Source organism: Heterocephalus glaber, unplaced genomic scaffold (assembly GCF_053883595.1).
Source record: "Heterocephalus glaber isolate CG9 unplaced genomic scaffold, H.glaber_assembly_v1.0 deba00001457, whole genome shotgun sequence".
NCBI lineage: Eukaryota > Metazoa > Chordata > Mammalia > Rodentia > Bathyergidae > Heterocephalus > Heterocephalus glaber.
In genome coordinates this window covers 8,646,950-8,673,775 of record NW_028258305.1, presented here as the reverse complement: position 1 = coordinate 8,673,775, position 26,826 = coordinate 8,646,950, and the positions used below count along the sequence as shown (strand labels likewise).

Here is a 26,826-nt window from a genome sequence, read left to right as displayed (position 1 = left end):
ACCATATGATTATCTCCATAGATGCAGAAAAAGCATTTGATAAAATCCAACATGCATTTATGATAAAAACCCTACAAACAATTGGAATAGATGGTCTCTACCTCAAACTGATAGAAGCCATCTATGAAAAAGCAACAGCCAATATCATACTAAATGGTCAAAAATTGAAATCCTTCACACTAAAATCAGGAACAAGACAAGGATGTCCACTATCACCACTCTTGTTCAATATAGTTCTGGAAACATTAGCCACGGCAATTAGACAAGAGAAAGAAATAAAAGGAATAAAGATAGGAAATGAAGAAGTCAAATTGTCATTATTTGCAAATGACATGATACTCTATATAGAAGACCCCAAGAACTCCACCAAAAGTCTTCTAGACTTAATAACCAAATTCAGTCAAGTAGCTGGTTACAAGGTCAACACACAAAAATCAATAGCTTTCCTCTACACCAATGACAGACTCACTGAGAGAGAAATAGGGCAAATAATTCCTTTCACAATAGCATCCAAAAAACTGAAATACCTAGGAATCATCCTAATGAAAGAAATCAAAGACCTCTTCTCTGAAAACTATGGCACTCTGAAAAGAGAGATTGAAGATGATATCAGAAAATGGACAGACATCCCCTGCTCCTGGGTAGGAAGGATTAATATAGTGAAAATGGCCATCCTTCCAAAACTGCTATATAGATTTAATGCAATTCCAACTGAGATCCCAGCAGCATACTTCATGGACCTTGAGGAAACAATCCAAAAATTCATTTGGAACAAGAAGAGACCCAAAATAGCAAAAGCAATTCTAGGTAACAGAGACATGGCAGGGGGTATCACAATCCCCAGCCTGAAACTATACTACAAAGCTACTGTGATAAAAACAGCATGGTAGTGGCAAAGAAACAGACCTGAGGACCAGTGGAACAGATTAGAAGATGCAGAAACAACGCCAGACACACTCAGCCATCTCATCTTCCATGAAGGAGCCAAACACCCTCACTGGAGGAAAGATAGCCTCTTTAATAAATGGTGCTGGAAAAATTGGGCTTCAACTTGCCAAAGATTAAAACTATATCTCTCACCATGGACTAAACTAAAATCAAAATGGATTAAAGATCTAAATATTAAAATAGAAACTCAGAACCAGTTGGAACAGAGGTTGGGTAGAACCCTTGAAGACATTGGTGTAGGAAAATATTTTATGAACAAAACCTCAGTTGCCCGTGAACTAGCACAAACAATCAACAAATGGGATCTCTTCTTATTAAAAGGCTTCTGCACAGCAAGAGAAACCACCAGCAGTGTGAAGAGACAACCCACAATGTGGGAAAAAATCTTCACCTGCTCTTCCTCAGACAAAGGTCTACTCTCTCAAATCTATAAAGAACTTAAAAAGATCAGACCTCCCAAATTTAAAGACCCAATCTGAAAATGGGCATCTGAAATGAACAGACATTTCTCAGACAAAGAAGTAGAAAGAGCAAATAAATACATGAAAAAATGTTCAACATCACTGGTCATTCGAGAGATGCAAATGAAAACAATGCTGAGATTCCACCTCACTCCAGAAAGAATGGCTGCTATCATGAAATCAACCAATAACCAATGCTGGCAGGGCTGTGGGGAAAGAGGAACCCTGCTCCACTGCTGGTGGGAGTGTAGACTGGTGCAAGCACTGTGGACATCAGTATGGAGATACCTCAAAGAACTAGGACTGGAAGTCCCATTTGACCCAGCTATTCCACTGCTGGGGATCTTCCCCAAAGAATTAAAAGAATCATACCACAGTGATATATGTGCGCCCATGTTCATAGCAGCACAGTTTGTGATAGCTAAAAGTTGGAAACAGCCGAAATGCCCATCAACTGGAGACTGGATAAAGAAAATGTGGTTTTTTTATAAAATTGAGTACTACTCAGCCATAAAAAATGAGAAATTAGAGACATTTATAGCTAAGTGGATGCACATTGAGGCCATCCTCTTAAGTGAAATAAATAGGACACACATGTATAAATACTGAATAGTTTCTCTGGTGTGAGAAACTGAAAGTGTAAATAAGGACTAAATGTATAATAGGTAATGTGAAATAGGAAGAAAAGGGACAAAGGGGCAGGAAGTGGGAGGACTAGGGGAAAGGATAGAAGGGAATGGGATTAATATGAGAAAATGGAAAAATAGGAACAAAATCTTTGTAAATAGGGAGGACTGGAGGGGTTGAAGGGAGGGCTGGGCAAGGGTGAAAAATAAGAACCAAGAGAGACTATGTAAAGGTGCAAATTTCCAATGATGAATGTCATTATATTGTATACCTAAAATGTCCCAATGATTAGAATGATTAATCGATAAGGCAAAATAGGAAGAAAAGGTCCAAAGGGGTCGGGGTAGTGGGAGGGGCAGGGGAAAGGAAAGGAGGGAAAGGAAAAATACTGAGAAATGGAAAAAATGGAAATGAAGTCTTTGTAAATAGGGAAGGGTGGAGGGGGTGAAGGGAGGGCTAGGAATGGGGAAAAAATAAGAACCAAGATGCATCATGTAAAGGTACAATTCCCAATGAGAAATGTAATTGTGTTGTATATCTACAATGTACCAATAAAAGAATTTAATAAAAAAAAATTACCTCCTCCTTTCATGAGCTGTGTGACTTTGGGTAAGCTACTTAGCAACTCTGATCTTCAGTTCTTTCTCTGTATGATGAGATGAGAATAATAGAAATACCCTTACAGGGTTGTTTGTAAGGTTTAATAAAGCTAAAGCCATTTTCCTGCTACCCTCCTAAATTCTCCTATAAATCAGACTGGTGACAGGGAAACACAAATGAGTCTATTAGAGTGTGCACCCTGCTTTCACAGAGGAATACCCACTGACAAGTAACTCAAGGAGGTGGGGGGACCTGGGTTCATGTGGCATCTTGATGAATGAAAAAATAAATACACTGTACAGCAGTGACAAGACAAAGGAAAGGGGAGCTCCTAGGACACCAAAATGTAGGAAAAGAGATACATGGGGGCACTGAGGGAGGCTGAGGGCTGCAGACTGAGGTTTGTTGAGAAGCTTTCCTTGAGTGTCCTCTTGGGCTGACAGAAGTCTAGTTGTGTCCTATGATTAACTTCTGTTCTTGGTAGAGAGAGGAGGATGGACATCTTTACAAATTTATGTCCTATTTTGAAGCAAATAGGAGTATACCAGAGAGCTTTCTTTGCATCTGCTCCTTCTCAGTTGCCTTCAGCTCAAAATAATCCTTTTGCCAACATGGCATATTCTGAGGTCACATTCTGCTGCCCTTCATATGACTCACATGAAAGAGGAGCATGTTAATTGTGTCTTTCTCCAATCTTTTCTGAACTTCAAGTTCCTCTTTGCACCCATATTCACACATTCCCCATATTCATACATTAGATCTTTTGTTTTGTTTTGCTTTGTTTTTTCTTGAGACAGGGTCTGGCTATGTAGTGCAGGCTGACCTTCAACTCAATATGTCCTTCAGGCTGTCTTCCAGCTCATAGCAGTCCTCTTGCCTCAGCCTCCCCAGTGCTGGGATTACAGGCGTGCACCACCACACCCAGCTAATACATTAGATCTTACCAGGCCAAACATTGTCCCATGAACCAGTGCTAGAAGATTGAACAAGATGAAGACATCCCAGTGGATGGGGTATGAAAACATCCTGGGAAGTCAAAGATTATGAGTGGCACATCTCCTCAGTCTCAGGGGCACTAGGGAAGGCTTCTCAGGGGTTCCCTAAGCTGAGTTCATCAGGATGGACTGATGAACATGGGGTGAGGAGATGATCTAGCTATGTGAATTTACCAGGTTCTCTTTCATGGGATGCATTAGTTCAAGAGGCAACATCTTTTATGCTGAGATTGTCTGTGAAAAATACAAGGATGACCAGGATGATTCATGCTCTCCTGACGTGTCTCATCTGAATCAGGCCCTCCCAAAGCACTGAAGTGGTTGAACGCAGGAGATGAGAATTATACACATAATTTGTACCTGTCCTATGTTGCTGACCAACTGCTAGTCCTCAGAGGGGAGGAATGAGGTTTTGGTTACCTTTACTCTCTGCCCCTTGACCCTGGTAACAGCATCTGACCATGGAGGGAATCACCAGCAGCACTGACTGATCAATTCCAACACCTTGATCCTTCTCAATTTAGGAGGTTCTGCTTCTGGAAAGCCGATTGTCAGCAAATGTTCTACACATGTCAGAAATCATGCTAGATTTCCATGTGGGTCAGCAGCATCTCTCTTTTTCTGTCTCTCTCAGGCAGGATCCACAAACTATCATATCACTTTGTCATAAATCCAACCTTTTCAAGAATATTTGTGATGCTCTAAGAAACCGAGTTTTTTCTCTGTCACTGGGAGAGGTGGTCTGTGCTCAGTAGCATGGTAAGAAATGTTTGCCCTCACTTGGCAGGGAGTTTGATCTGTGGTGTTTGCCGACTTCCTTGCCAGAAATACTCCCTTTCTGACTGAGGTGATGTAACTGAATGTGGAGTCCGAAGGAGATGTGCACAATCAGCTCTCTCACGTGGAAAGGAACCAGCTGCCAAACACCACTGGGCCATTCTCTGCTTGGACCCTGAAAGATAACTTGCCATCATGGCCTGCAAATGTCACCTCAGTGACAAATAATAGCATTTTCTTAAAGGCCAAAAAGCACTCTTTGAAATGCCTTTGGGCACAAGAGAGACCTGCACTCAGAAATAGGCCCAGGTCTCAGGGACCTCGGCCCTGTTCTTGGCATCAGGCTACCTTCCATGTCTGGCTGCTCATCTACACATCCTGCCCTTCTCAACTGTAATCACTTCCAAACCCCTTAGGTGAAATCCTGTCACCAAGTGCTCTCAAACCTCACCTGTCCCTCCTTCCTGACCCTCATCTCAGTGTGATTATGTCATGCTGGTGTGATGGTCATGTGTGTCTCCTTGTAGACTATAAACTCCCTAGGGGCAGTGCCTGTAATCCCTCCCCAGGACATGAGAGTTGAGAATATCCCTGTGTCAAGCAAACATGTTAACCATTACACTACAGAAACTAAAATACCCTTGTGGAATAATGAAGTGCCTGATGTGAAGAAGAGACTAACTCAAGAGTCCCGGGATAAGGCAGAGCAAAGAACCAGCTTTTAGGATCACCCATGAAACTCTTCTAACTCTTTTATCTTCAGTCAGATGGGTCAACTGGCTGCTGGTTGACCTGTGCTCCAAGTTTCAAGGTTCTTGGCTCCAATGTCAATTTAGCCACAGGGTCATCATCTAATTGAGGAGAAAATGTTCCAGCTGTGATGAGGCAGTCTCTAACCATGGGCCATCACTAGCTTTATTTTACATGGTACATACAGATTACACAAAAATCTCCCTCTAGTTAGAGCCCCACAAACCCTTAAACTTGCCACAGGATGTTATCTTTGGTGAGAAAAAAATGCACCTCTTCACTGGGGTACACAATTTAGAAGACAGCACTGGGACTGAAGTCACACTTTCCCAGCCCCTCAGTCCAGCATCTTTACAGTGTACAAACTGGAGAAGTGTTCATAGCAGTTCTGCTGGCTTGACCTCCTCAGGAGCCCTCTTTGCCGAGATCTGGGGCAGATAGGTTCAGTGCAAAGTCCCTGAGGCAAGATCGAGTTCAGGAGGACAGGGTGGGTCGAACACAATGAGGGCAGAAGGGACTGAGAGTGGGTGGCAGAAAGAGCCTTGGGTTAAGTAAAGATCTTATGTTTGTATTCTTAGTGTTTATGAAATTTAATGGAGGTCATAAAATCAGATAAAATAACATTTTTTCATTTTTACTATCATCTATTGGTAACAAATGCATAAAAGATCTCAAGGGAATGTAATAAAATCATCTCATTATATATAGGAGTTAGGAGGCTTGACCATTTACTAGTGCATGCAGGACCTGCATATGTGCCCTCTTTCCCAGCCTTCCCTGCCAGGTAAAATCAGGCTATAATAAGCACGAAGGATGGCCTCTAAGGGGTGGGTATTTATTGTTACATATAGCTCCTTTCCCTTCTTTGCACTTGTTCCTTTCCCTACTCCAAACGTCTGAATGGGAGCTGCCATATTCTTATAGCCCCGTTCTTGGCCACAGTCCTAAGGCAGAAACTTGCCCATAGCCAGACCAGTCAGCATTCTTCCCAGGGTTTTAAAAATATGAACCAGAAAGACCAAAGTAACTCATTTCTGGTGCATTCATGTATTTATTTGTCTCTTGGGACACTTACTGTAATACTGTGCTTATATGTAAATGATACAGTATAAAAAGAAGGAAAAGACACAACCCCTTCCCTGATGGGGCTTAAAGGCTAATGAGAGGGATAGATGTGTGTCTAAAGATGATGGAAATAACTGTAAAATTACAATAAGAACATATGCAATAAAGGAGAGACTGAGGATGCTTTGAGAACCCATCCTGGGTGAACCAGTCTGGTGGCCTAGGTCAAGGATGGCTTCCCTAAAGAAGTAATGACTGAGCTGAGATCTAAGCATTAGGAGCAGCATGGGAGAAGACTAAGAAGCAGCAGAGAGCATAGTGAGTGTGGTGGGGCAGTATGACTGGAGAAAAGGAATGCGTGAGCTGGCATCAGATTTGAATAGAAGTGTAGGAAGAAGTTACTATATCTGTTAGGAATTGTATTTGTCCTTTAGTTGTACATAGAAGTGGCTTCAATAAGGTAGAAATTTGTAATTTCTCATTTAAAGTTGTCTAGAGATATGGTAAAAGCACTTTTATCCCAGGCTCCTTTTTTTTTCTTTTTCTTTCTTTCTTTTTTTTTTTTTTTGGTACTGGGGATCTAATTGTGGTTGCAAGGCAGGTGGCACCACTGAGCTAAATCCCCAGCCCATCTCTTCCCTTTTAATGGTGGTTTTCACCTTCAGGTTCTCATAGTCTCAAGATGATCTCTATGCCACTATCATGTCCACATTTCAGGCAGAAGGAGGAAGCACAAGGACAAAAATGAAAAATCTCCCAGCTGAGTCAGCCCCAACACTCACCTTAATTGTTTCTGTTTACATCTCATCGTCCATCCCTGGTTGCAGAGGAAGCTGGGGGGTGTAGTCTTTTCAGCTGGGCTCATTCCCACTTCCAACAATATGGGGATTCTGTTATCAAAAAAGAAGAAATCTTCGAATACCTTTGAGATATTCAAGGATAGATACACAGGCCAAGAGCTTTGGGGAAAGTCTGTGTTGGAGAATAAATTTGGAAACCCTTGAAGTGGAGGTGATTATTGAAGCTGTAGGTATAGGATCTCTGAGGGAGGGAGTAAAAAGGCTACAATGGAGGGCCAGGGATTTAGCTCAGTGGTTCTGCCACCTGCCTCACAAGCACAAGGTCCTGAGTTCAATCCCCAGTACCAACAAAAAAAAAAAAGGCCACAATGGAGCCATGAAGAGCTTTAATACTTGATAGCCATGCAGAGGGCTTAGCCTTCCGAGAAGACAGATATGGAGAGGGCTAGAATGTGAGACATGCCAAGCTAGGGCTCCACTATCACGGGGAGAGACCCTCTCTTCAGGGAAGAAGGAAGAGAATTCTTCCAGCCCAGAGAGAACTGTAGGGTGGGGAGGAGGAATGAGGGAGAGAGGGATTCCCTGGTTACATCATCTGTCATGTTCTTCTCTTCCTGGAATTGGGTTGTTGAACCTTCTGTTATATGGGCCTTCCAATAAATTCTCTCTTTTATCTACATCATTTTAAATCTGTCCTTTCCAATTTTACTAATTCAATCAACCCCCATATCCACAGGTTCCACATCTACAAATTCAACCTGATGCAGATTGAAAATATTTAAGGAGGGCTGGGGATTTAGCTCAGTGGTTCCACCAACTGCCTTGCAAACACAAGGACCTGAGTACGATCACTGGTACCAAAAATTGAAAAAAGAAAATATTTAAGGAAAAAATTGTGTCTGAACTAAACAGGTATTGACATTTTTCTTGTCCCCATTTTCTAGATGATACAGTGTAACAACTGTATGTACCACTTACATTGTCTTTCTGGGGTTTGGTTTGGTTTGGTTTTTCTTGGTATCAGGGATTGATCTCAAGACCTTGCACTTGTGAGCCAGGCGGTGGCACCACTGAGCTTAACTGTCTTAGGTATTTTAAATCAAAGAGATAAGAGATTTAATATATATGGGAAAATGTAAATGATATATGTAAATATTATGCCACTTTATATAAGGTACTTGATCATCCACAGATATTGGTACCCAAGGGATTCCTGGAGTTAATCCTTGATGGATGCCAAGGGACAACTGACTACACAGGCAAGTTCAGGGCTGAGGAATATGGGAAGTTACTCCATCCATTGTGCCTTGTGCACAGAGGAAGCAGTCCACTGACTGTAGGTAAACTTCAGTCCTTTTTAGCATCTTTGATGGGCCCACTTTTGAGTGAGTCCTGAATGTAAACTTTCTTTCTTTTTTTTAAGAGACATAAGAAACATTTATTAGTGTGAGACTGAACAACAGTTACTCCATTTTGTACTCCATTTTGTAATAGGGCCCCAACTTGTCTGCTTCTGTTACAGATCACCAGGTAGACGTCGAGTTCCAGGGATGTGCTTGTTGTTGTGCCAGGAAGGTCTGTTGTGTGCATAGTGTTCTGTCATGCTTGCCCAACTCCATATCTGAAAATGTTATTTTAAGGACAATCTGTAAAAATTCCTTCTGCATTTCACTTCTGTATTTCTGCTTGCCAACTTCCCTCTAGCATCTCCTATAATAGGATCTCAGGCTCTGAGCCGGGCGCCTCTCTAAGCTTGGTGCTTGGAGAGTGCCGTCTGGCCAGACTAATAAAGGTCTGTTTTACAACTTGTCCAGTGTGTTCCCTCCCGGGTGATCTTCGCTGTAGTCAGCTCCTCGGAGCATTTGGTAAGGCCCACGGTCTTACAATTAGAGGCAGAGACAGGATATATTCAAGAGCAGAGTGCAGGTGCTCAGAGCAATGAGGCCTGATACAGTTGGGAACTGGGGATCTTTTATGTATTTTGAGTGGTGAGAATCGGTGGAATTTAATAACCCACAGTGAGGCAGGAAGAGAGTGTGGCTAAAAGTGGCTGGGAAAACTGGGCGAAGTGGCTCACATCTATAATCCCAGCACTCCGGAGGCTGAGGCAAGAGGATTGCTGTGAGTTCTAGGCCAGCCTGGGCTACATAGTGAGTTCAAGACCAGCCTGGGCTACATAATGAGTTCAAGGCTAGTCTAAACTATACAATGAAACCCTATCTCAAAAAACAAAACAAACAAACAAAAAACTGGCTGGGAAAGCAGGTGTGACCAGATCCTGGAACACATGTACAGAACAGTTCTCAGGGCCCTGCATGTGGACTTCTCACATGAACTCAAACACGTTTTTTTGTTTGTTTGTTTTTGTTGTTGTTGTTTTGGTACCGGAGATCAAACTTGGGACCTTGCGCTTGCGATGCAGGTGGCAGCAGCACCGAGCTAAATCCCCCGCCCCTCAAATACATTTTTGATGGGATGACCTAGATGTGACACCAGTGTAGGAAATATGAAAAAGAGAGTCACCATTAAGAGCTCGCCAAGATGCCTCCTCAGTCACCCCACCCTACACTGTGGGGGTGTATTTTTAATTTTTCCTCCCTTTTTACTCGGCCAAAACTCGCTCTGTACAGCCTGTTTTTCCCCTATCCTTCTGCCTTTTTCCTACCTTAATAAATGTGAAACTTCGCCACCATTTATGATTGTTTTGTTCAATTCTTTGTTTGGGACAGAAAGGACCTAGAAATCACCTCCAGAAGGAGACTCTAGCACCCTACAACTCTGTAACAATAGTCTTAGTCTTGCCCAGTGAGAAAGAGAGGATAGCTTACTATTCATGGGTGAAAGAGGACCATTTTCAAGTACAAAGGGAATGGGCAGACCTATTTGTAGCTGAAAGGGAGTTGCCCAGTTTTGCTGTTTTGGGAGAAGGAAAAGAAAAAATAAAATAAAATTGGGCTTGTATCCTGAAACTGTACCTTTTTTTTTTAAGTATAATTTTTAAAATAGTGATTTCTTTGTCTCCTTTCTACCTAGTTTTCACTTCTTCTATCCTACCTCACCCCCACACACACACACACAAACACTTTGGTCCCTTATTCTTAAGGGGGTGCAGAAGGCTTAGGTCTGTCTTCAGTAACTGTTTCAAGCTGAGGAGTGGCACTGATCCTGCCTAGCCAGGGACCAAAAGTCTTCTCCTGACTGATCTATAGGAGACATTAGGAATATTGGCTTCTAGCTATTGAAGAATCATGATCTTTCAATAGACTGAAATAGAGGGCAAAGTCATGAAAGACAGCCCACAACAACAATGAATCATGCAACAGAACAGAATTCCAATGCACAATATCATAGTCATAAAAATGAGAGCTTTCTCCTACCAGGTTGTTCTAGAGAACCAGCATGCTTAGCCAGTCATTAAAGCTTATGGCAGAGTCTGGCAATTCACTGATTTGTGAACATAGATCATGTAATGTAGAGGACACATTTGCAGAGTTGTCAGGAATGTATACACCACCTTGTGTCTTCCTGCTGTGTACCTCATAAGAGGCTCTGTTTGTGAGTTAATGTTTGTGGAATAAAAACCATCACGGCATGCTCATTGTTCCAACACTCATGAAGCCATTAGCTTGTTAAAGTTGAGTTTATTTAGTCTCACTTCCCCTTTTTTTCTTTTCTCCTCTTCCTCCTTCATTTTACGTATGTATGTATGTATGTGTACAGATGTATGTATGTATGTTGCGGTGCCAGAGAGCAAACCTAGGGTCTTGCACTTTCCGGGCAAGCACTGTGCAGCTGAGCTACATCCCCAGCACCATCATGCTTTATTTTGTTCTGTGGTGCTGGAGTTTGAACCCAGAGCCTTGTGCATGCCCTGTAACTAATCCCCCGCCACTTCTCATCCTCCACTCAATCACTATCAATGATCCCCAAGCCAGAAGCACTACAGCATCTATTTCTGCTGTGATGAGTAAATCCAGTTGCAACAGGGAAGAAAACAAGGATAAAGGTTCATTCCTAACTGTTGTGTTTTTGACTGCAAAATATCCCTAAAGGACAAGGACCGCCTGTGTACCAGGGAAAAAGTGTTAGTCATTATATGACATTCCTGAGTTTTCATAGTGATGAATCAACTAATTTTCTCTACAAAAACTCAACAAGCTGCAGTTGTTCACCAAGTTTCTGCCCACTTGCCTGAGACCAATCTCATCTGGCCAAGTGGAAGAAGTAATTTTAAGTAGTAGGAAAGAGGCTGATAAAATTATTGTCTATATTTTGGTGGAAGCATGGGGAATGCTTTGAGTAAGGAAGCTTACTGACAAACAATATCCAATTTCCACATAACTTTTGAGTTTCCTACATATGGGCATAAACAAGGCTGTGAAACACACATAACTGGGATTTTGGTATCCAAGAGGTTCTCTCACAGATTCAGAGGGATAACCATGTTCTAAATTATCTCTAAATTACTTTTAGTAATAACACAATATAAATCCTGTGTAAATAGTTGAAATACTGTATTGTTTAGGGAATAATGACAAGAAAAACAATGTCTCTACATGTTCAGTGCAGTCACAAATTTTTTCCGAATGTTTTTATCTATAGCAGGTTGAATCTATGGATATGGAATCCACAGATATGGAGAACTGAGTGTATCCAGTTATGTATGTATATGTGTCTAAAATAATCCCTAAAAAATCAACTCCACTAGCGTTGGATATAAATATGAGAAACAACTCTCCAATCTTATCCATTTCACCACAAGAAGTCTCAGAGATAGACTTTTAACTCAAGCCAGTGTTAGTAGTTAAGGTCTTACTGTGTTCTGTCCAACTGGGATGAAACAGGAAAAGTGAGTAATTGACTCAGGAAGAGTAACATACAGTCTTTCTCAAGCTGAAGTATTTCTCTTCTAGGGAGAATTGTGACCAAATGATAGATTTCTCACTGGCTCAAGATTAAATCTAACTGATGGGTAATTAATTGTTCATGAGAGTTTATCTGGACGTGAGGAGTTTTAACGCCATATCCCACGCTTGGGTGAACAGTCCACACACTTCATCACTCTGCAGTCTTCCCTTGTAAACTGTACAGTATTAAACCTCTTTTTTCCCTCTTAAGAAATATGAAGCTGTTATTTTCTCTAAACAAGTCTCTGAATTAAACAAAATTGAGTTTTTCTGAATAAGCCTCTGTCTCCTTGAGTTAATTTGAGTAATTTTCACTTAGGTCATTAGTAATTAGAAGAGGGAAAAACCTTCTACTGTGTAACTTTTGAGAGCCTAAGTCATTCCTGATAGAAAACTGAGTTTTTAGTGATTCATAACATTCTAGGTAAAAAAAGATAACTCTGAGTATATGACTAGGTGGGCCCTTCTAATGTTACTTATTGTCCTTGGGGAAAGGCATAGGCTGGACCCCTATCCCAAATGTCTCCCTCCCTCCCATCCAGTCAGTTAGGGTGTCCAAAACATGTTGCTACCTGCTCCTGCCTTTAAGTGAAAAGTCCTCCAGGAAGAGTGGTACCTTTTCTTTAATCTGATTTATGGAGGGTGAAGTGGGGGTGCGAGGAAGGCTTCCTGTGGTTGATACTTCCATTCAGACTTCCCACTAAATATTAAATCAATGCCTCAATCTAATCTCTTCTCCCAAGGCCTTCAAACAATCACTGGGAGTTTTGAAAATATCTCAAAGACACAGAGAGTAGGTTGAGACAGAAACTGCTACATACAAACTGGGTGACCTTGCATAAGTTACTGAACCTTTAGGTGTCTCAGTTCTCAAACCAGCAAAATGGGGGTAAATAGTGGCACCCACTGGGGGCTGAGGATGTAGCTCAGTGGTAGAGTGCTTGCCTAGCATGGCAAGGTACTGCAAAAATAACAAACAAAACACGTCCACTTTATGTGCCTAAAGTATTCTCTATGATGATAATCTCTTCTCCTTTCTTCACCTCTTCTCTAATCCACTGTGAATGAATCTGTAAATCCTTTAAAACTCTCCTCTCTACCCCCTCTCTCCTTGACCTGACCCTTCTAAAATGCTGTTCTCCAACATGACCCTTCCTCCTTCACCTACCACACTTAGGCTTTACCTTGGATGTTAACCTTCTCTTCTCCTGGAAACTGTCCCCTATGAGCCACCCTGATCTGGGGTAAAGGTCTGAGAAAGTGTTTATACCACACCCTACATTTTTCTTATCTGGCTTCCGGGTGCCAGGTTAGACCACACTTCCTGAGGACAGACACTGTGCCTATCTTGTCCAACAACTGAGGACACAGTTTTGATACATATTGGTGGAATTAAGGAATGAATCACTGGATATATAGATGGATGAAAGCTAGACATAAATTTACCAATTCCAATTTATGGAAATTCCTACAGCCATTTCAGTGGAGAAAGTATGAGAATAAAATTACCCAGTGAAGGGATCTTTGCCTTCAAATGTAGATTTAGGCCTCAGATATTACTTGTCTTTTTTATTTTATTTATTTACTTATTTACTTAGAGACAAGATCTTGCTATGTAGTTCAGGCTGTTCTTGAACTCACTATATAGCCCAGGGTGGCCTTCAACTCATGGCAATCCTGCTTCACCCTCCTGAGTGCTGGGATTAGCCTTTTTGTTTTTTTAAATTTTTTTATAAGACAGGGTCTCACGACACAGTTGAACTCACCATGTATCCTAGGCTGGCCTTGAACCTCCAGTGACCCTTCTGCCTCAGCCTGATTAGCCTTTTTAAAATTGATGGCATTTAGCCAAGTATGGTGGCTAATGCCTATAATCCCCACACTCTGGGAGATTGAGAGAGGATTGCAAGTTCAAGCCCGGCCTGGATAATTTACTGATTTAGGAGATACTCCCAAAATAAACAAATTTTTAAAGTTTTTTTAAAAAGGGGCTGGGGCTCAATGTGAAGCCCCAGGGTTCAACCCCTAGTACTGAAAAATAATTGATGGCATTTAATGCAAATTGCCCCAGAATGACTTGTTTCACTTTATCTCCAAATACATAGTCATAATAATTGTCAGGATAACAATATCAAGAAGTTTCTTTTAGATATTTCTTTTCTTTTTTATTTTTAATTCTAGCAGAGGACAAACAGGAAGGAAAAACAGGAATTGAATCCCCTATCATATAGTCATGTGTTCTTGTTTCTCAGAGCCTCAGTTATAGTGAAGAGGTAAATGACATTTAGATACAAAGCTAGTGACTTTGGATCTCAGTCTCTGGTGAAACAGGGTATTTCCATTTGGTAATCACTGCTCTGAATATGTCAAGAGTGTGTCGTCACTTTGCTAAACAGAGCTCCAGCCCAAAGGAATTTCCCTGGGAGCCCTGGTTCAGCCATCTCCCTGGTCCCAGGGCAGTGTTTGGTTTTTGCCTTGTTCTGAATGTGAAGCCTTCACCGTACTCTGCACGATACCAGACCAGGCACAGTGGGAGGCAGACACAGTATCCAGCCAGAGGGAGCTGAAGGTACCTAAAGGCACACAAACAAATCCCTCCAGGGACACTGAGTTAGGGAAGAGAGACAACTGCCCAGACTGAATGAAAGCAGCAACTAAAAAAGTGGCCGCACTGAGAGACACTCTTCCTTCTGGCAAGTTGGCAGTGGCATGTTGGTAGGAATGACGTAGGAGTGTTGGTGAATCCCTGAGGAGGAAGTACATTGTAGGAAAGAGCCAGCAGGGAGCAGAGATGAACGAGAGAAGAGGAGGGCTTGTTAATTCGGTGATAGGCAGTGGGAGACGGGAAGAAAACAAGATCAAGATGGAGGAAAGAATTTTTGAGTAGAAAGAATGTTTCTTCCTCTCAGACTACAGACAGATTTATCAGGGAGCAGAGAAAAATGTAGGGAGTATCTACCAGGTAATTCTGAGATCAAATAGCTGCAATGTGACTTGGAGGAAATTAAGCTCTGGTCTCATCATCTGAAAAACAGATTGATACCTCACAGATGAATTGTAGTTATCTCTCCAGCCGAGTGCTTGCAGCTGCTGCATAAATGATATCAGTGGTAGTTTTTGTTGTTATTCACCTTAGGAAAGAAGGAGGCAAAGCCATCTACCTAAGGGAAGTAGGGAGGGAATGGTTTAGAGGCTTGGGGGAAGTAAGCCGCAATGAGACTTAAGACAGAGACAACTGGAAGGTACCTAGAAGGAAAGCCACGAGGTAGTGAAGAACCAGCTAAAGTGAGAAGGCAGGAATTTAGGACAGTGAATAGCTAAGTAGGATCTTAGTGGGACTCTGGTGGGATCCTAACAGCCTGGGAGTGGATCCACATTTCTATAACCACTGCACAGGCATTCATGTTGCTGAAGGCAATGGCTGCTTTAGTTATGGGGAATCTGGCCAGTGATGAGGTCTGTACAATTTAGCATCACTCCCATGCTTGTGATTCTAAGAGTCCCAGTCTCTCACCCATCAGTGCCAGACAGGTGTTGACCATTGTCTTAGTTAGAGCCATTACACTATCAGCCTTCAGTTGTATAAGAGGTCAGGGAATGGTGTGACTAAGGAAGCAAGAGCCAAATATATAGCAAACAGTGGTTTATGAAGGAGACCTAACTGTACAATGCTTTTAAGAAGTCACTTTTTTTTGGTACTGGGGATTGAATGCAGGACTTTGTGCTTGCGAGGCAGACGTGGCACCACTGAGCTAAATCCCTTGGCCCCAAGAAGTCACTTTTTACAGCCAGGTATGGTGGCACACACCTGTAATCCCAGCACTCTGGGGGCTGAGGCAGGAGGATCACACTGTGAGTTCAAGGCCAGCCTGAACTACATAGTGAGACCCTGTCTCAAAAAAAAAGAAATCACCTTATACTGTTTGCAGATCATTTCATTGACAAGAGTTGTCAGTTGACCTGTAGCAAAAAGAGCACTCAGGAAAAGGTTTTTCAACCTCAAGACTTTGACATTTGGGGCCACATAAGTCTGTTGTAAGGGCCTGTCTTGTGTATTGTGGGCTGATTATAAGCATCCCTGGCTTCTAACCACTGGATGCCAGTAGCTGCCCTAAAACCCTTATCCAGTTGTGACTATAAAAAGCATCTCTTGGCATCGTCAAATGTCCCCTGAAGGTAAAACTGCCCCTAGTTGAGAATCATAGAAGGACAATGATAACTCTTTATGAAAAACATCCTAATGTGCATGTTTCATCATTATTTTGAACTTAGCTTTGATGATCTCTTCTTCCAGATTCTCCTGAGACCTTCTTCCTCATTATCAAACCCTGAAGCTGTTGTATCACCTCATCAGGCAAGACAGAGCCAATGGATTACAAAGAGGAATTTCAAAATCAGACACACAAGCCTAAACATTGCATGATTTTTCTTATACAAGAAACCCAAAATATAAATAAAGAGCAAACTAAAAGCTAGATAGTAGGGAGATAAATCCTTCTCAAATGGGAAGGGGATCAAGAGATGGAGAGAAGGGGAGGGAGCAAAGGGAAAAGGGATGAAAAAGGAATTCAGATGTGTTATGTACATGCATTAACTCCACACAAGGAATGTAAACATGATGTATTGCAAACATGTATAAATAAATAAGTAAAAGGCATTTCATCAAAGCTCTAGCTTTGTCAACCTGAAACCTATGCAATTTGAGAAGCTCTTTTGAACACAAAAGCACAAGGGTTGTTCTGGCAACTTTGAAAGGAGCTGAGGCAAAGTATGGGCCTAAGCCTGACTCTCTGGCTTCACTGGTGTGTGGTCCCCCTCCCCCCACCCTGGCTTCTCTACCTCACGTAAGCTTGATTCTTGGTTCAATTTTCTTCTTTTGCCTGAACTCCCCATTCTCCATACAGTGTCAGATAATCCCACAGAGTACATCAAACCTAATGTGGTTTTCTCCTGTAAACAGCTACTTAAGATACTATGCCTTTTGTTTCTTTTTCCCACAAGTTATTGAAGATGAAACTACACTGCTTTCCCCAAAAGGAGTGCAAATTTGACCTGAGACTATGTAAAAGAAACCTTCTCATCTTAATTTCCCAGGCTACATGGAAAATGAAATTGTTCTACTTATTAAAATAGCTTTTCTTCAAATTCTTGTGACTTACTAAAAATGACCATTAACATTTTCAGTTGGTTCCATTTTGGTTTTGGTCAGAGTTTCTTCTGAAATCAGTTTCACTAAGAACTTTGGTGACATTTATCCTTCACTTCCCTTTTTTTTCTCTCTCTCTGACGCCTTCTGGAGGCTAATGGATGTGTCACCCTTGTTGGCAAGCAGCTTCTCTTTTTGGATAGGATCAGTTGAGACCCAGTGCTCCAATCAGTGGTAATAACTCATGTTTTCCTTTTCAAAGCACTCTAATACTGACTCTCACTGATATTAGGTTAAGAGCAGGTTGCCAGCACCACATAAAATAAGGCTCAGCTAGAAAGTCAGCAGTAGCTAAGTTCCTGCCCTCACCCTACAGAAGCTGGCAGTCTAGTGAGAGTGATATATACTTAATATTAATTTGAGGATGTACTATGTTCCTCTGCTATTCTAAACACTTTACACATAAACTCACAAGTACAGGGCAGAGTATGACATAGAAGGACAAGTCATCGCAAGTCATGTGAGCCATGGCTGTTGGTGGGGAGCAGCCAAGAAAGCTTCATAAAGCAGAGGGAATTTGAACTGAGCCCTTGGGATCACTATGCTTTTAAAATTTTTTATACTGAGGATTGAACCCAGGGCCTTGAGAATGCTAGGAAAGCACTCTACCACTGAGCACCATTCCCTTCTATTGTTTATTTTGAGATAGGGTCTCATTAAATTGCCCAAGTTTGTCCCAACCCTGTGATCCTCTTGCTTCAGATTCATGAGTAGCTGGTCCCTATGCTTTAAACAGGCAGAGATATTCTGAGACAGCACATGTGCTTACTTCTTATTAGCCCTGAGGGGTTTATAACATGGCCCCCCAATATATGGTACCTTGGCATCTTAAATATTTATTTAAAGCTGAAGGAATCTGAGAACCTGCCAGAAGCAGGCCGGCCACTCTCACCTTCCCCTCCCCTTCCCAGAAGTAGGTCACAAGTCCCTCACTGCAGAGGTTTCCTTTCTATTCCCAGAGGAAGGGAACATCCTTGTTTCTGAAGACACAGGGAAGAATCTGAACAAACATGTTGCTAAGCCCCTCTCCCCAGTTTATTACCACTAGATCAGACTTCCATTATCCAATTACATTTCTCCACAGCTGTCTTCATCAGACCTGGCATAAAATGTGCAAGTGAGTATGGTTCCACTGGGTGTTCATGAAGTCTCTTGGATCAGGTAAATTTATATTAAATAAATTTGTATGCTTTGTTCATGTTAATCTGACTTTCATCATAGACGAAACCAAGCAATAGGTGAGGAAAAGATATTTCTACTCTCCTGCAACCCCTCACATTTTCACACAATATTTGAGACTACTTATAATAAAAAATGCAAGCCAGGAGTGGTGCTCATGCCTGTAATCCCAAAACTCAGAGGGTGATGCAGGAGGATCACAAATTCAAGCCCAGTCTAGAATATTTAGTAATTTAGACTGTCTCAAAGCTTTAAAAGGGTATGACTGGGCCAAGGATTTAGCTCAGTGACACTGCAACTGCCTCTTAAGCATAAGGTCCTGAGTTCAATCTCCAGTACCAAAAAACAAACAGGGTATGATTGCCTGGGAATATAGTCAATGTGAAGACCCCAGGTTCAATCCCCAGTACTGCAAAAACAACAACAACAAGAAAATGGCCACAATGGATTGTTAAAAAACAATGGACTGTTAAAATGGAATTTAAAAATATAGGTCACTTTAAAGAGAAAAGGGAGAGAACCTGTCCTTGGCTAAGAATATTTTTAGAATCAAGCTAAAATGTAGGTGTCCAGGCAACGTAGGTATAATGAATTTCATAATTTCTCCTTCTTAAAAACAAAAACAAAAACAAGCAAACAAACAAAAGCCAGGCACATGTGCTTACTCTAAACTGTAAGAAAATTGACAGGGCAAATCTTTATCCAAGGGACTAGTGAATAATATAAAATTATTTTCCATACATGCAAAAAAGGTTTTTCATGTGTCTGTTTCTCATGCTGAAAAGTATTGTCTCGTAGTGGTATTTCTTTTCTTTTTTTTTTTTTTTGATACTGGGGATCAAACTTGGGTCCTTGCACTTGTGCAGCAGGCAGCAAAACCACTGAGCTAAATTCCTGGCAAAACTGTTCTTTTTTTTTTTTTTTTTGGTACCAGGGATTGAACTCAGAACCTTGTGCTTTCGAGGCAGGCATTCGTGGTGGTATTTCTGTAGGGAGGTGAGAATCTGGGATCCAAGAAAGCACTTTCAGGTACTTTAATTCTACCTACGGTGTCAGAGTTTAGAATGCTACTTTTCAAACTCTACTGTGCATCATAGAGACCTGGGGATTCTAATTCAGTTGGTCGAGGTGAGGCCTGAGCTTCTGCATTTCTCCCACACTTGGAAGACTAAGATTTAGAGCAGTGGTCTCAAACCTAAGCATGTACCAGAATCACAAGGAGGCCACAAAGATGTGGATGGCTTGGCCGCAGCTCCACAGATCTTCATGTAGTCATACTGGGGTGGAGCCCATGAGTTTACATGTCGAACAAAATCCCAGGTGACACTGCTTGTGCTGACCACCCCACCCTGCCCCCTCAACCACATTTTAGAAACCACTGAGTTAGAACATCCTTCATGAATGTAGGTAAGTGGTTCCTCTTCTACTTTTTCAGCTTTGCTTGAAAGTTGGGGGACACAGAATTCAAGATGAGTCTTCCAAGCAGGCATTTTGTAACTTAAATAAAAAGAGATCTATATACTTTAGATAAGGAAGTTAAGGGTAACTCACATCTTTTGACATTTTCTCTGTGCACTGAACTGGGGGTTTAGTACATATTATCTTACTTAGCATCTGGCCTGAGCAGCAGAGTTGATGTGTGATGTGTAGCCAAGAAGCCAGGCCTGTGCACATATGGGGAGGGGTGTTGCATCTTCGGTGTGCTGTGGTCCACAGATGTACCTGCAGGCAAGGCCAAATCATCTTGCAGGAAACACCTTTTGATCTGGACAAGCAGTCAGTAGAGGCTGAAGTTCTGCTTCACAGAGCCTGCAGGAAACAACTGAAAGAACGTGAAGGCAGATGCTAACAATCATCTGTCTCAACCACAAAAGTACCTGAATATAGAACAGAGTTTATAGAATGGCTCTGGTGTGATCAGAAGCACCTGGATGCCTGGGACCCATCGCAGAGGGTGTGATGAATATAGAATATGGTCTGAGGAGACATCTAAATATAAGCTTTTTTATTTTTTATTTTTTGGTTTTTTGAGACAGGGTCTCAACTATGTAGTCCAGGCTGGCCTTGAATTTATAGTGATCCTCCTGCCTCAGCCTCCCTAGTGCTGGGATTACAGGCATGTATTATCGCACCTGGCTTAGGCACATTTTAAAAAGCTCCCTAGCCAGGGTTGAGAACTACTAGTACAGATTTGATTTGGGGCAAGGTAACTGGAGGACAAAACACCTACTCCTAGGCTGAATCTCTTAAAGATTTGACAAACTGGTTTTTGGCTATTCTTTGGAGCACTGGTTTTCAAATGATACTATGCATCAGAATCATGTGGAAGGCATAGTAAAGCTGATTTCTGGGCCCATTCTAGAGTGTCTAACTCAGCAGCCTAGGGTGGCCAAGAATCTGCTTTTTTGGGGGATGCGGTGGGCTACTGGAGGGATGAGAGACTAATATAATTCTGGCTAGCCTTGAATCTAGGATGACCTTGAACTTGCAGCAATCCTCCTGCTTCAGCCTCCCAAATTCTAGGATTAGGGATGTATGCCACCATGCCCAGCTGAGTTTTTGTTGTTGTTGTTGTTGTTATAGTACTAGGGATTGAACCCAGGACCCATAATACTGAGCTATACCTCCTACCCTTTTTGAGACAGGGTATCACCAAGTCTCTAAGTCTGGGCTCAAATTTGAGATCCTCCTGCCTCATCCTCCCAGAGTACTGGCATTACAAGCATGGGCCTCTAGGCCTAGCAAAAATCTGCATTTTTAACAAGTTCCTGGTGATGCCGACACCTCTGGTCACCGACATTAATTACTTTACTATTAAGACCTTAACTGTATGTAGAGAAGGATGCCTGTGTTTCATATTTTCTACTTCTCAACTTTTGTTTATTGGAGAGAAAATGCAGTCAATCAAAATTTAAAACATCAAAACTTCATAATCCAATGATAGCCACAATGAATAACATTTTTCTACACAATAGATATATATGTATTCAGAATTTCTTTCAGAAATTATGACAGTTGTGTGAAGAACATTTTTGCACCTAGAAAAATGTTTATGCACACATTATACCTTATTCCCTGGATGTGGCACTGTGTGACTTCTGGCTCTTTCCCAAAGTCAAAATGACCTTGAAAGGTAAATGTTTTGAATTAATTTAGGTTATCAAGGCAGCTAGGACAACACAACTAGAGATACTCACATAAGAGGACTTCCAGAACTACTTCAGAAAGTGGCAAAAAGGTTGGTATAACTGTTCAAAGTGAGGGGAAGTGTTCTGAGGAGGAATCTTGGCATTTGAGCATCCAAATTTTTTTTTTTGTACCAGGGATCAAACTCAGGACCTTGCCCTTGTGAGGCAGGTGGCGGCACTACTGAGCTAAATCCCTGGCTCCATCCACTGTATTTTTTGATCATACCATACATGTCATGCTTTGGAACTGTCTGGTCTCACATGTGACTGGAGTGCTGTGGATATGGAGGACATAGTAGGATATTTTTACAACTGCCTAGGGAGCAAAGGGAACAGATATTTTTATTCCCAGTTTGCTAATTGAGGACACTAACACTCAAAGTTAACTGACTTCCCAGAAGTAACATGGTCATGTAGCAGCAGTCACAACTAACATCCAAGATTCTTGATTCCCAGCCCTTTGCTTATTCTGACATACAATATAACCTTTTTCAATAGATGTCCAATGTATAGAGATTTGAGGAAAATTAAATGTTGATTTTAATCTTCTCTATTGTGTGAGAGTTCATGTCCCAGGATTTTAGAAATAAGAGAAAGCAGAATGACTCAGATTATCACTTCTAGTCATGGCTGTGAGAAGCACACAGACTCCTTTTTTTAGCCAAGGACATAAGACAACAAATGTGCCCCTTTGCTGAGTGTGGTGCCACAAGCCTGTAATCCCAGCACTTGGGAGGCTGAGACAGGAAGATTGTCAGGAGTTTGAGGCCAGCCTGAGCTACACAGTGAGACCCTGTCTCAAAAAAAAGTACCCCTTCAGAGCCCCTGGATATTCCATAGCCAGAAGAATGGTCAGTGCTTCCAGGAGTATGGCCCAACTTCTCTCAGACTGGCTGGGTTCTGACTCTCACCTCTTCTTTATGCTTGCTAGATGACCTTGGACAAAGAGCTCAATCTCTCCAAGTCTCAATTTCTCACCAGTAAAACAGGAATGATAATATATATTTCATATTCTAAGGAATGCATAGTATCTGGAAAAAACCTAATCCATAGTAAGCAATCAAGCCGGGGATTTAGCTCAGTGGTTCTGTTGCCTGCCTAGCAAGCACAAGGACCCGAGTTCAATCTCCGGTAACAAAAAAACAAAAAACAGTAAGCAACAACACAATTTAGATATTCTTAACACTATTAGAAGGAGCCCACTAGGCCTGCATTTTCCATTTTTCCTTCTCTACTAGATCTTCCCTATCAATATGCACAGGCATTTGTTTCTCTTATTTAAAAAAAAAAGAAACTCTTTCAGTCCTATTTCCTTTTCTAGCTGAAACCCATTTCTCTCTCCCACTTAAAGACAATGGCCTTCAAAGACTTTCTATAGTTACTGGCTTCTTCGTTTATCCTTGAACCTTCCCATTAAGACTTTCACCTTCATCGCTCCACTGGCACAACTTTTTCAAGGTCACCAGTGACTGACTTTGCTGAAGGCTCAGTCCTCCTCATACTGGCTCCATCAGTGGCCCTGGACAAGGCACTCCCTTCTCACTATGTCTTCTTGGCTTATCTTCCAGGACAGATACCAAGCTCTCCTTATTCTCCTCCTAGCTCACTGGCTAGCCCTTTGGTCTTTCTCCCCCAGTTTTTCTCTTCTCAATTGTAACACTAGATGGTTCTAGGACTCATGCCAGGGACTTCTCTTTTCCATTTACCATCATTTTTTCAAAAACCTTATGCTCTCTTGCCTTCAAATGCCATCTACCATTGAAGACTCCCAAAAGTTTACCTTCACTCCAACCTCTCCTCTGAGCTCCAAATTCATACATTTGGCCACTTACTCAGCCTTTCCACTAGGATGTCTAACAGGGATCCAGAATATAACTCTCCATAACTGAATTCCCGATTGTCCGACCAATTTGGACCCTTTAAGTCTTCCCTTTCAGTTCATGGCAATTTCCTCTTTTTTTTGGACAAGGTCTTGCTATGTAGTTCAGGCTGGCCTTGAACTCACCAGGTAGCCCATGTTGGCCTTGAACTCCTAGCCATCCTCCTGCCTCAGCCTCCTGAGAGGTGGGATTATAAGTGTCCACCACTACTACTGGCAGGCAATTCCCTTTTTCTCATTGCTGAAGTCAAAAATCTGTTTGACTTCTTTGTTTTTCTTTCTTTTTCCTCTTTCTCTTCCTCTTCCTTCTTCTCCTCCTCCTCTTCTCCTTCTTCTTGTGGTACTAGGGATTGAACCCAGGGGTACTCTACCAGTGAGCTACATCTCCAGCTGTTTTTATTTTTTATTTTGAGACAGGGTCTCACTAAGTTGCTAGGTTGGCCTTGAACTTGCTCATCCTGCCTCAGATGCCCAGATTTCTGGGCTTACAGGTATGCACCACCCCACCCACCTTTCTACTTTCAAAATATATCCAGAGCATCACCACTCCTCGACGTCTCTATTACCCTGGTGTAAGATACTTTCTTTTCTAAATTACTGCCACAGTCTCCTAACTGGTCTCACCTGTGTCATTTGCAGTTTATTCTTGTTTTTTTGGTACCAGGGATCGAACTCAGGACCTTGTGCTTGCAAGGCAGGCACAGTGCCACTAAACTAAATCCCTGACCCCTCACAGTTTATTCTTAACAAAGCAGTGAAATAAATCCTGTTTAAAAGCACATCAGATCCTGTCATTCTGCTTTAATCACTCTATGGATTCTCTTCTTATTCAGAATGAATCAAAGTCCTAACGAAAAACCTCCATGATCCCCTAACCCCCAACCACCCACCTATGCTAGCTGACCTCATCTCTCTCTTTTTTTTTTTTTTTTTGATACTGAAATTTGAACCCAGGGCCTTGACACTGAGCTACACCCCCAGGGTCTCACTAAATCATCTGGCTGGATTCAAACTTTCCATTCTCCTGCCTCAGTCTCAGAGTGCTGGATTTGCAAGTGTGAGCCACCATGCCCAGCTCATCCTGTTCTTGATTGAGTCACACTGGCCTGCATATTAATCCTTAAATTTTGCCAAGTATACTATTGTTTCTGGCCTTTGCATTTGCTGTTTTCTATGCAAAGAATGATTCTCCCCCTGATATCCAAGTCTCTTCTCCTCCTGGTTCATGTCTTGCCTTAAATATCACCTTCTTGGGTACTGCTTGTTTCCCCAAGTAGAATACACAGGGCATGACAACAAGGTTTTTGTCATTTCAGGTCATTTCAGCTCCCTCCATCTTTCCCAGCACCCAAAGTGGTGCTTGCTTATGTAATTCTAGCTCAGGGGCCAGGGATTTAGCTCAGCAGCACCATACCTGTCTTGAAAGCGCAAGGTTCGGATTTTGATCCCTGGTACTAGAAAAAAAAAAAAAGAAAGCAATATAATTCAAGCTCAGGAATTGTTGGTTTAATGAATGAATTAGTCCCTACTTATAAACTAAAAACAAACATCCAGAAGAGAGATCCTGGGGGAAATCCCCAAGAGTTATTTGGCCTGAGAAAAACACAACTTACTTGAAAAGGGAAATAATTTTGGTTTTCCCCTTCATTTCTGAAAGTTATATTTAATAGAGACTAACCATGCCTGGCTCAATAATCCCTTCCTAATCCTTAATACACCTTCATAAGAACACAGAGGAGAATGGTGAGTGGGAGCCTTCGAGAAGGGGTGAGGAAAAGGGAAGAAGAGGAAGATGAATAAAGGTCACTGGCTCAGTGGAATGCATGATCCACAGGAACTGGACTTGCCCTGGGTCTTTCCTGCCCTAACTAGGTCCTGAACCAGGTTTCTGCCTGTGTCTCTGTTCTCTGGTCCACCTGGGTTCACCACTCCTCCTATGGAAAAAGTCCTTCTGCCTGGTTGTATCATGAATGGAGCTTCTTTTATTTATTTATTTATTTTTTGGTACCGGGGATCGAACTTGGGTCCTTGCACTTGCGCAGCAGGCAGTGAAACCACTGAGCTAAATCCCTGGCCCATGAATGGAGCTTCTTTTAGATTGTGTCACAGCTTCCCCAGCAAACATTTTCATCATCCAGTTGTGTGTGTTAAGAAACAATGCACTATTTCCAGCCAGTGTAAATACCATATTTCCCATTAAAGGTAGGAAAGTATTGAGGGAGTGCAGAGTGCCACAGAATAAGGCAGTTTGCTTTGCTCATCTACACACAGCAGTGATAACAGAATGACTGATTTCTCTGGCCAGGACCAGCTGGCAAAGGCAGATGAGACAGTCACTCACCTGGTGTGATTCCAGAGCTATCAAAGACTTTTAGTAAAAAAAAAACAAAAAAGACTCTTCAGTACCACTCACCTGCCACAGTATTTTCTATGCTCCGATCAAGATAGCTCTTCTTGGATATCTTCTTGGGTTGGGTTAAGGTGCTGAGTCCCACAAGGATCACCTTTCAAAACATATAAAGGAACAAAATGGAAACAAAGTCTTTGTCAATAGGGAAGGATGGAGGGGGTAAAAGGAGGGCAGGGGAAGGGGGAAAAAATAAGAACCAAGATACATCATGTAAAGGCACAAGATCCCAATGATGAATGTAATTGTATTGTATACCTAAAATGTGCCAATAAACTAAATGGAAAAAAAATACAAATATAAGAACATTAAAAAAAAGCCACATATCCTCATGGAATGTAAAAGTCCAATCCAAGATACTCCCTTGGATTGAAACTTGGCAAGGCAAGAGTTCAAATGGTGGCCTACAAAATGGGTGTTAAAATACTGGAAGTTATAACCAAGTCAACGAATAGATAAAATGTGTTGTAGTCAGTCTCCTACCAAGACTATCACCTGGAAAGCTGGATTCAAATTTAGAATTCTCAGTTTTCTTAGCTTCTCTGCTAGAAGTGGTGGCATGGAGGGCCAGCCCCTGGCCCACAGCTGGTCTCCCTTGTCCTCCCACCCTGGCTCCCTGCCATACCACAGGAGCCTCCTGTGGACACCTAGTCTGCACCTCCAAACTCTGTACAGCTACCCCTTGGCCACCTGGGCTTTGGGTGTACATCCCAAGGAGCACAGCCTGCCCTCAAAAGGACTGATGTGCTAAACACATCTGTAGGGGGACTGGGTTACTGGGATCTCAGATTCTGAGAATGTGGCCTTAAAGGATAGTATGGGCTCCTGGTGGGGAGAGGTGGTATGTCCCCTTGGCCCTAAGAACTCCCTTACCCCATGGAGAGGGACATCGCAAGAGCAGAGCTCTGGACAAGGGTCTCTTGTTCAGGCCTAAGGCTAGTATGTGCCAGTTCTAGGGATGAAACCAAGGGCAGACACTCACTGAGAGGGAAAGGAATATGTGGACTGTGTAGGTACTGCCTGGGGAGGAACTCACA

At 42.1% G+C, this 26,826-nt stretch overlaps 1 long non-coding RNA gene across 2 annotated transcripts in view; it reads right to left on the bottom strand.

Annotated features, from left to right (window-relative positions):
* Window positions 1-1,581: 1,581 nt before the first annotated feature.
* LOC101700994 (uncharacterized) overlaps window positions 1,582-26,826 on the bottom strand; it is a 57,211-nt gene continuing 31,966 nt past the window's right edge. The window contains exons 5-9 of one of the 2 annotated variants that reach the window (XR_015452978.1): window positions 25,796-25,886; window positions 24,797-24,836; window positions 20,038-20,137; window positions 7,006-7,113; window positions 1,582-5,259 (exon numbers count right to left, since the gene is read on the bottom strand). This is a non-coding gene — a long non-coding RNA (uncharacterized LOC101700994). Of the gene's footprint in view, window positions 5,260-7,005; window positions 7,114-19,922; window positions 20,138-24,796; window positions 24,837-25,795; window positions 25,887-26,826 lie in introns of both variants that reach the window. The other variant, XR_015452977.1, reaches the window with a different exon arrangement.